A 9591-nucleotide genomic window follows, 5' to 3' on the forward strand; every position below is an offset into this window, starting at 1 on the left:
GTTACTTAAACAACTAGAAAATAGGACAAACTATATGAAACATAAAACAGAATTGTTAAAGAGGTGCCTGGGTGGCTCAGATGGTTAAGTGTCTGCCTTCCGCTCAGGTCATGATCCCAGGGTCCTGGGATCGAGTCCCCCATCGGGCTCCCTGCTCAGCGGGGAGCCTGCTTCTCCCTCTGCCTCTCTCTCTCTCTGTCTCTTAAATAAACAATAAAGAAAAAAAAAACAGAATTGTTAAAAAAAATTTTAAACTGATAAAAACAAGTATTAGAAAGAATCTGGTACAACTGGAAATTCTACAATAAAGATTGAACAGCCACTTGAGAAAACATTTTGGCAGTTTCTTAATGTTTAAAAATTAAACTAATACAATGCAGCAATTCCATTCCTAGATATTTACCCCAAAGTAAATAAAACATATGTCCATAAATCTTTTATTTGAATTATCATACGTGAGTTAGTCAAAATGGCCACCTTTTCTTTCAGTTTTATAGGAATATAATTGATGTACAGAACTGTATAAGTTTAAGATATAATACATAATAACTTAACATACATATACTATAAAATGATTACCACAGTACATTTAGTTAACTTGTGTTTAGGCAATAAACACATTAAGCTTAGTTACATTATGTAATATACAACATGACTATAGTTTACTGTACAGTATATTTGAAAGTGCTAAGATAGTAGATCCTAAAGGTTCTCATCGTAAGAAAAAAAGCATTTTTTTGGAACCATATGCGGTGAGAGATGTTAATAAGCATTTATTTTTATTTGTCCACTTAAATTTTATGGTATATGGTATGGTATATATGGCATATTATATATGGTAATATTCAACTTGTATAAACTCATCCTGACAAATACATTAATATAACCGATGACTGTACATCACCAGAGTTGTTAAATAATCAAAGTAATCTACTAGTTCATATATAAACAGTTGATATTATCAAAGAAAAATGATTCAAAAACAGAAAGGAAAGCTTTATCACAAATAAATAAATTATTATAATGTGTAAATACATAACTATAAAATAAATCTGCATTGGTCTAGCAAACCAACTTTTTCTATTCATATCTTCACTGCCAATACTAAATCTTAGTTTTATTTTGCATTGTGATATAAAATTTGCATTAAAACTAAATCAACTTGTACATAAATTTTAGTATTTTTATTAATTGCCTAAGGCATAATATTTCACAATGAACTGAATTCATTTATATGTTTATTTGTGAACACATGAGATGATGCATTTTATATGACTTAAACAAACATGTAACTTGTAAAAAAAATAGAAGCACAGTTAACAAAATAATGATGTTTATACTGATTAGCATGAACACTCCTGAGGATAAGGAATGTGGAATTAAGGTTTCTGATCCCCAGTATTCCAAGGCATCACTTGTTTCTTTTTTAGAGTCACGAATTGGACATTAAGTTAGAAATGAGTGTTGGGTTGGCTGGGTGATAGACACTGGGGAGGGTATGTGCTATGGTGAGCGCTGTGAATTGTGCAAGACTGTTGAATCACAGATCTGTACCTCTGAAACAAATAATGCAATATATGTTAAGAAAAAAAAAAAGAAGAAGAAGAAGATAGCAGGAGGGGAAGAATGAAGGGGGGAATCGGAGGGGAGACAAACCATGAGAGACAATGGACTCTGAAAAACAAACTGAGGGTTCTAGAGGGGAGGGGGTGGGAGGATGGGTTAGCCTGGTGATGGGTATTAAAGAGGGCACGTTCTGCATGGAGCACTGGGTGTTATGCACAAACAATAAATCATGGAACACTACATCAAAAACTAATGATGTAATGTATGGTGATTAACATAACAATAAAAATTAAAAAAATAAATACTATTTTTCTTTTCAGAAAAAAAAAAAGAAACAAGTGTCTTCTTTAAATGATTCTATATACCAATCTTTAAAAACATATTTACCAATGAACTTTGTTTTTTCTTATGTTTTCTTTTTAATCTGGGGATGTTCTTACAATTGGTGGTAGGAAAAGAAAAGTAAGAGCTTACATTCTTTCCATCTAATGAACTACTATCGATTCAAATACATGTACTAGCAAATCTTTTCTTCAAAATCCAAGAAAATGTAATGGCATATAATATTTACGTTAAATGAATGAATATGCTGGTCTGATGCTGAATATAAGGTCATTTTCCTTCCCTCAGCTGAATCCATACAATATGAGATTCTCACTGATACACACAGAAGTTGCTGCCCAAAACTGAATTCTCTTTTTAACTGGAGAGATTCTATCCCTTACATTCTTGTCTCTTAAGTTTTGTTTTCCTTAGTTTTTTCCTGATGTCATATTTTTAGTTCCAGGACCCCATCCAGGATACCATATTTCATTCAATTGTTACATCTCCTCAGCAGTCTCTTGACTGAAAGAGTTTTCCATATTTTCCTTACTTTTGGTGGCCTTGAAAGTTTTGAGAATACTGGTGTGGTGGTGTTGTCGAATGCCCCTCTACTGGAATTTACTGATTATTTTCTCACAATTGGACTTGCAGTTATGTGATTTTTTTGGAGAAAGATGGAAGAGCTACAATGCCACTTTTATCACATAATACCATATAAAGTATGTACTGTCTACATAATTTATCACTGTTCATGTTGATCTTGATCATGTGGTTGAGATAACAGTGTTTGTCTGGTTTTGCTAGTATAAGGTTATTCTCTTTTTTTTTTTTTTTTTTGGTAGAAACTGTTTTCCATCAACCTTTCAACCTTTTTTCCATTTTGTTTGCCTATGTGGAAAAGCAGCTCAAGAGCACTCAGTGGTTGCTCTTAGCCATTCAGTGGCCTGAGCATGAGCAGTGGGAGCAGCAGACCAGTCTCCAGTGGCAGGCTGGGCACTCCAGTCTTCAGGGGGAACTGCTGAATAGCCTTCAGACCAATCTGTGACTGCAGATTGAGTAGGAGTGAACTCAGGAGCTGGAGCAGTCCATTGACCCTGAAATTCCTCCTTGGTCATATAGCCTTTTCAGCAGTGGCCTGCTCTCCCTTTTCAATCTCTTCAGGATCCCTGTAGAAGTAGAAATCAGGCACGAACTCCCATGGGTGTTCACAGGAAATGGTGCCACTCACATGCAGAACTTCCCAGGCCAGCATCCACCACATCAGAGCCACTGAGCTGTTGCAAGGGATGGCCACGTCCACGTGGTGCAGAGGAGAGTCTGTGTTACACAGAACAATGGTGGGCAGGTTAATGTAAGAAGCTGGCGGTCAGCCCTGGGATCAGTGACCACCAGAAGTCCTGGCCTCCGGAAGACCACCTGGATCTGGTTAGTGAAGTTTCCAGGAGTGAAGCGGCTGGCAACAGGAGTAGCTCCAGGGGCAACAGAAACTTCAGCGCAGCTCACTGGCCAGTATTCCTGGTTGATGTGACACGGACATCAGCAGGGTTTTCAGTAACAGCAATGGTACCAGCTGCCAGCAAACGCTTCTCCCAGGTTCTCTTCCAATTTATGATATACATATCATCACTTTTCCTTTTGTAGATGTACTGTTCCATTTGGAAGTCAAGGTTTTTGCCACCTAAGTGGGCTCCTTCTGTGATGAGTTTGAAGACCTCCTTCTTCATTTGCAGGACATCAAGGGCTCTGGACATTGTGAAAGTTTCCCTTTAAATTACTATGGGAATGCAGAATAAGGCCATATATACCCCTCCCTGGGTAGTGCAGAAAGGCAAGATTGTTCTTTTTTCTTCTTTCAATACTGTATTTTGGAAACAAATCATTGGGTGCAGCCCATATTTAAGGAGTGGGGAGCTATACTCTCCTTCCTTGAAGGTAGTAGGTCTACATAAATGTTCCAGAATTTCTGCATGGGGATTTCTCTCTTTTCTCCAGTCATTTATTTAATTAATACTCTGTATCAGTATGGAGTCAGGGATATTTATTTTATACTTTAAGTTATAATTCAGTGGTAATTTATTTTTTTGGTTGTTCAAAAAGTTCCAACTTCGGCCATCAGGAGTTTGTTCAGTCAACTCCAATGTCCCTTTAACGTACCCTCATCTGTGTGTTTTTGTCGTTTTGTTGCTATTGGTTATTGTCTGTTTATTTGTTTTTGAGAACTTCCTTACTTTCTGGCAATGTAATGCTCCAGATTCCCCTTATATATTTCCTGCCCCCAAACCGTGGGATTAGCCATTTTCCAAGGAGCCCTAGTTCTTTATACTGGAGAAAGTTATTAGAAACTAAGACCTGGGCATTAATTGTGTGCACTGCTAATGCAGTGTCATTGTTTACTGGTCTTCTAAGTTGACAAAGGATATGTATGTGTATACCCTAAACTGTGTATATGCACATGTCCATAAACATATTTATATGTAAATATTCATACCTATATTAAGCTCTTACGAGTTCATCCTTGGTCTTGGTGTATAATATTTTACACCTTTTTGAGTCCAATTTCCTACTTTGTGAGAACCTTTGTATCAATGTTCATGGGAGATACTAGTCTGTACTTTCCCTTTCTTTTAATGTATTTAACTGATTTTAGTATTCTGGTAATGCTTGCCTCATAGAACGAGTTAAGATGTGTTCTCCCTGGGGCCTGGGTGGCTCACTCAGTTAAGCATCTGCCTTCAGCTGGGGTCATGATCCCAGGGTCCTGGGATTGAGCCCAGCATGGGGTTCCCTGCTCAGTAGAGAGCCTGCTTCTCCCTCTCCCACTCCCTCTGCCATTTGTGCTCTCTTGCTTGCTTACTCGTGCTCTCTCTCAAATGAATAAATAAAATCTTAAAAAAAAAAGATGTGTTCTCTCCACTTTTATTTCATTAAATAATTTGCTCACAATGGGTATTATGTCTTCTTCAAATGTTTAGTAAAATTTACCAGTAATACTATCTAGGCCTGATGTCTCCTTTATTTGAAGATTATTAACTGTTGGTTCAACTTCTTAATAGATATAAGCTATTCAGATTATGTATTCTTATGTGGGTCTTGGTAGTTAATGTCATTCAAGAAATTGGTTCATCTAAGTTATTAAATTTGTGCACAGAGTTGTAAATAAAACACTTCTATGATCCAAAGATTTATTAACTCATACATGCAAAACATGCTGCTAGTTGTATTAGCAAAAGATCAATATGTAAAAACACTCCACAATCCTGCAGCTATCAATTTAAAAATGTGTTCTTAGAAGTGGTTGAAAGGTCCAACACTGTATTCTTCCAGTGTATAAATTGTACTGAACATTGTGAGTTATGGCACTGAGTTTTCAAAACCTCACAAACAAAAAGTAACGTTTTTAGGCAAAGCAACAACAGGAGTATGTATCCATGTAGGTGAGGTAAAGAGTAGGGTCAGTTTCAGTGTTAGTAATCTGGCAAGACAGTGATGTTAAGATTCGTAGTTTAAGAATAAAACAGTTTACAAACTGTAAACCTGCAACAGATGATTTTTACTCCTACTTACTAGAAAACTAAGGAATGCACATATTAAATTTGAATACAGTAATATGAAAACAAGAATGCATTTTTGCTAATCTACAAAAAAAACCCACAAAGTTTTAGTACAGTTCAGAAAGATTTTATAATACAGAGACCTAATGCTCATTAAGGAAGAGATAAGAAATATACTACTAAGTTAGCAGTTATTCAAAGTGAATTAAACACTCAGTTGGGGAAGAGGTGACAGGTGTAAAAAAAAAAAATGGAAAAGCCTCAGATAACACTGATAATACCAATCTTTCTTTATCATCTCCTGCACCTGACAGAAAATAACCTTTTAAAAATTTTACCATGATACTTTTATTCAGCTTAATTATTCTGTGTACGGTGTAGTATACGTTAATCTCCACTTCATATTTTGTCAAAATACTGTCATCATCTTTTGATCATGTCAAATATTTCACACACTCCACTCCAGTACACCCACACTTAAGAGCAGCATACTTCATTAGGGGAAACGTATGAGTAAGATTTTTGTTCAAAATCTCAGCTAAGGCTAATAAACTATTTTTTTAATTCACCTCAATATTAAAAAGACTGATCCAAAGAACTGAGTTACACTCATTCCGTTATGATATAGAGTACAATGTTACGTAATAAACATTGATTGACAAATTACTAAATATATTAAAATCCAACATTTCATTAAGGAGTGTGTTTTGCTTCACATACCTAAAAACTACTAACAAGTGTCTGAATTTCCTAATATCAGAAGCTACAGGCTTCTTGAAGACAAAAGTCCATAAAACAGGTTAGTGCAGAGTATTTGTAGCACACAGTGCAACTTAGTTCAGAGGGTATTTTGGCTACTTGATCTAAGCAAGGATAGCGACAACTAAAAAAATAAGTCTTTAAGAAGCTTGTCATTTTAGAGCTAAATTTTAATAGAATATGAAAGTTTGAACCCATCCTTTAAAACACACAAAACTCTGGAATTTCTGATTAGCTCAAATGATTGTATGGAAAAATAATCTGTAACAAAAATTTGGCATTGAATGTGAAGGCTTCACCAGTTTTGAGCAAAGTGTGCATAGGTTCCAAGAGGAACCGAGGAAGGAAATGAGAGGCTTAGCTATTTCCCAGCAGACACTTTCCCTCCCTCTTCTTGATGAGAGTGGCCAGAGACTGCTGGAGAAGCTTCAACAAAAACTGCCTTGAGGTGTGATAGCCAGGTACTTCAGTGACTTTACAGCCCAGAACCCCTCAGCCATGGCAAAGCCCTGTATGGCAGTGATGGGAATGCTCTTCTCTTATAGTTTCCCAATTACGTCTTTATCATCTCTATGATCGATCATGGTTCCCACTAGGACAATAAGGGTGTGGAGACAATGGCGTCGCATTGCAGGATACCCCTTTGCAGAGATTGTCAAATGATTGAGGACTCATAGAAAAAAAAAATTAAGAATGCATCTGTTTGTGGAGAAGACAGAAGGTATAAACTATCATCTTCAACCTGTCTAGCTCTATTCCATAAAGACTCATGTATTTTCTATCTACCATCAGATCAGCAACATAGGTATAAAAGACCGTATGGATCTATTCTCCAGGAAATGTGTTGGTTGTGTGACTGGTCAGTAGGCAAGTTTTCCTTAAACACCCATCTGCCACCACCACACACATCAACTGATGGCCTACATTGGGGCCCCTTGTCGGGGCACTGCTCCAGGTGTTGAGAAAGAAAGCAGGGGGTTGGCTAGTCCAAAGCCCAAGCTTCTCCTTTACATAAACTGGCAGGTCAGATATTTAGGGACTAGCTCCTTCCTATGTGATACTGTGTTTTTGAGAGTGAAATCCCCGTACTGAGAACAGCGGATTTAAAATCCTTTATAGATGTCTGACATTGGAAGTTGGCTTTGTATCTCTGTGGTACAGTCGTCTCATCTCTCAGATAGGTAGAGCATAGTAAACAGAGCTGTGAGTATAAAGTAAGTTTAAATAACTGAAGTGCTAAAAATAGTACCTTGATTTCAGTAAGTGTTCGATGGATATAACTTACTATGAATTTAGCATTACTACAACTTCTCCATTTTCCTCCCATTTGGCCTGAAACATCTATTATCATTGATATTCCCTGGGAATTAGTAGCAATAACCCCTGGCAGAACAAAAGAAAAACAAAAACAAAGCAAAACAAACAAAAAAAAAAAAAATAGCAGTTACTTTACTTAAATGGAAGTGGTTAACACATTTGTAGTCACTAGCACCTTATATATAGTATGGAAGCATTTCTGTCTTCTTCCCTTAAGGAAGGACAGTGACATCCAAGGCACTATTATTTGGTTTACAATAGAACCCTACCTAGCTCATGCGGGGGTGGGGAAGGACTCTGGGTAAGAACTTCAGAGACTAGACTGGGATTCATTTTTCAGGAATAAATAGCTAATACAACATTTCTCATCAGTAACTGATTTTTTCATAAGATCACATTCATCTATTCCTGAAACATGGTTCTTTGATTAAATAATAATATGAACAAATCTTTTACAGTTTATTTTGCTTGAAGAGAGGTTATTTCTATCAGATGTAGTTTAGATTTTGGAGAATGGTAAGAGTTTGGGGACCACCCACTATTTATGCCGAGATTTCACTATTATAGTGGTTATACACTAAGCTAGAATAGCAAATACGCAAAGCTTAACCTCTCAAGAGGGCAAATGTCTCACAGAAATGGTAACAAATCCAATAATGTGTAAGCATTCAAAATATAAGACAGTGAAAAAAATATTCTAATCAAGCCCCTCCAAATCAGTCAAAAAGGCAAATAATGACATTTATAATCATTATATAATGCTTTGTTAAAAATGCACTTAACATGATAAATGATTTTTCAGATATAAAACCAATCCTGGTCAGGGCATTTGCCCTATTTGAGGAAAGGATTAACATACTGCTACTTAAACAACTAGTGTTCTGAATATCAACAGTATATTAAATTGTCTGTGACCTCCACAGACTAAAAAAAAAAGTTAAATTTCTTCTATTTAAACTATATATAATACATTACTCTTCATAAAATATGACCTATATCTTAGCCTAATTTTCTTCAAATCCTTTAATTTTCAAAATCCTTGATAGTAAAAAGTAACTACTAAAATGTGTGCATGATGGGGCGCTTGGGTGGCTCAGCTGTTAAGTGTCTGCCTTCAGCTCAGGTCATGTTCCCAGGGTCCTGGGATTGAGCCCCGCTCGGCGGGGAGCCTGCTTCTCCCTCTCCCACTCCCCCTGCTTGTGTTCCCTCTCTCATTATGTCTCTCTCTCTGTCAAATAAATAAATAAAATCTTTAAAAAAAATTAAAAAATAAAAATAAAATGTGTGCGTGCATCACTGTGACCTCTTAGAATCCCAGATTAAGGCAAACTAGGACATAAATCATTTTGCCTTAGAATGTTTTATGAATTTTTGATTGATTGGCACCATTTCTCCTTCATAACAGCACCAAAATTTCTTATTATGATTATTTTAAAATAATAACAAAGCTTAATTTCTTAGACTATTCCACACATTTCACTACAGCCTTTACATAAGTGGTCAGAATCAGAGTCTTTTAGTTGTATCCAAGTACCAGAACGAAAACAAAATCCTCCAGAATTTTATTCTATTCCATTACACTATGGAATGGAAGTCAGGCAATTCTGACACAACAGAATTTTTTAAGCCTGTATATTATAATTTCCTTAGAATACAAGTTCTAGTGTCTGGCATTTCTATGGCTGTACAGATAACAAAAAAGACCAGAAACTTTTATCTCTCCAGGAACTTTTCTCTTGTCATTCCTTGATTTACAGAACCAGCAAATGCAGCATTATATATAGAATATATCACATTATCTAAATTCTATATGCTATGCCCGGAGGAATATGAGCAATTATGTGGTAATCTAAAACAATTAGTTTAGATGCTAAAATAAATTAGAGAAACTACAGAAAAACCTCTTGTGTGTTCACAACTTTTGTGCCTTAAAGAGAAAATAGCCAAGTGTGAGGTGTGAGAAGATTCAAAATTCCTCTTCTGATTTATTCCAATTTTGTTTCAATCATAAGAATATTTAGGAACTGTTTAGTGACATATATCCTACAAATCAATAGTCCTCAACCAATTCTGT

At 36.0% G+C, this 9591-nt stretch overlaps 1 pseudogene; it reads right to left on the reverse strand.

The window, feature by feature from the left end:
• Nucleotides 1–2668: 2668 nt before the first annotated feature.
• On the reverse strand, nt 2669–3641 carry LOC118552041 (small ribosomal subunit protein uS2 pseudogene; annotated as a pseudogene).
• Nucleotides 3642–9591: the final 5950 nt, after the last annotated feature.

Source organism: Halichoerus grypus, chromosome 4, assembly GCF_964656455.1.
Source record: "Halichoerus grypus chromosome 4, mHalGry1.hap1.1, whole genome shotgun sequence".
Lineage (NCBI taxonomy): Eukaryota > Metazoa > Chordata > Mammalia > Carnivora > Phocidae > Halichoerus > Halichoerus grypus.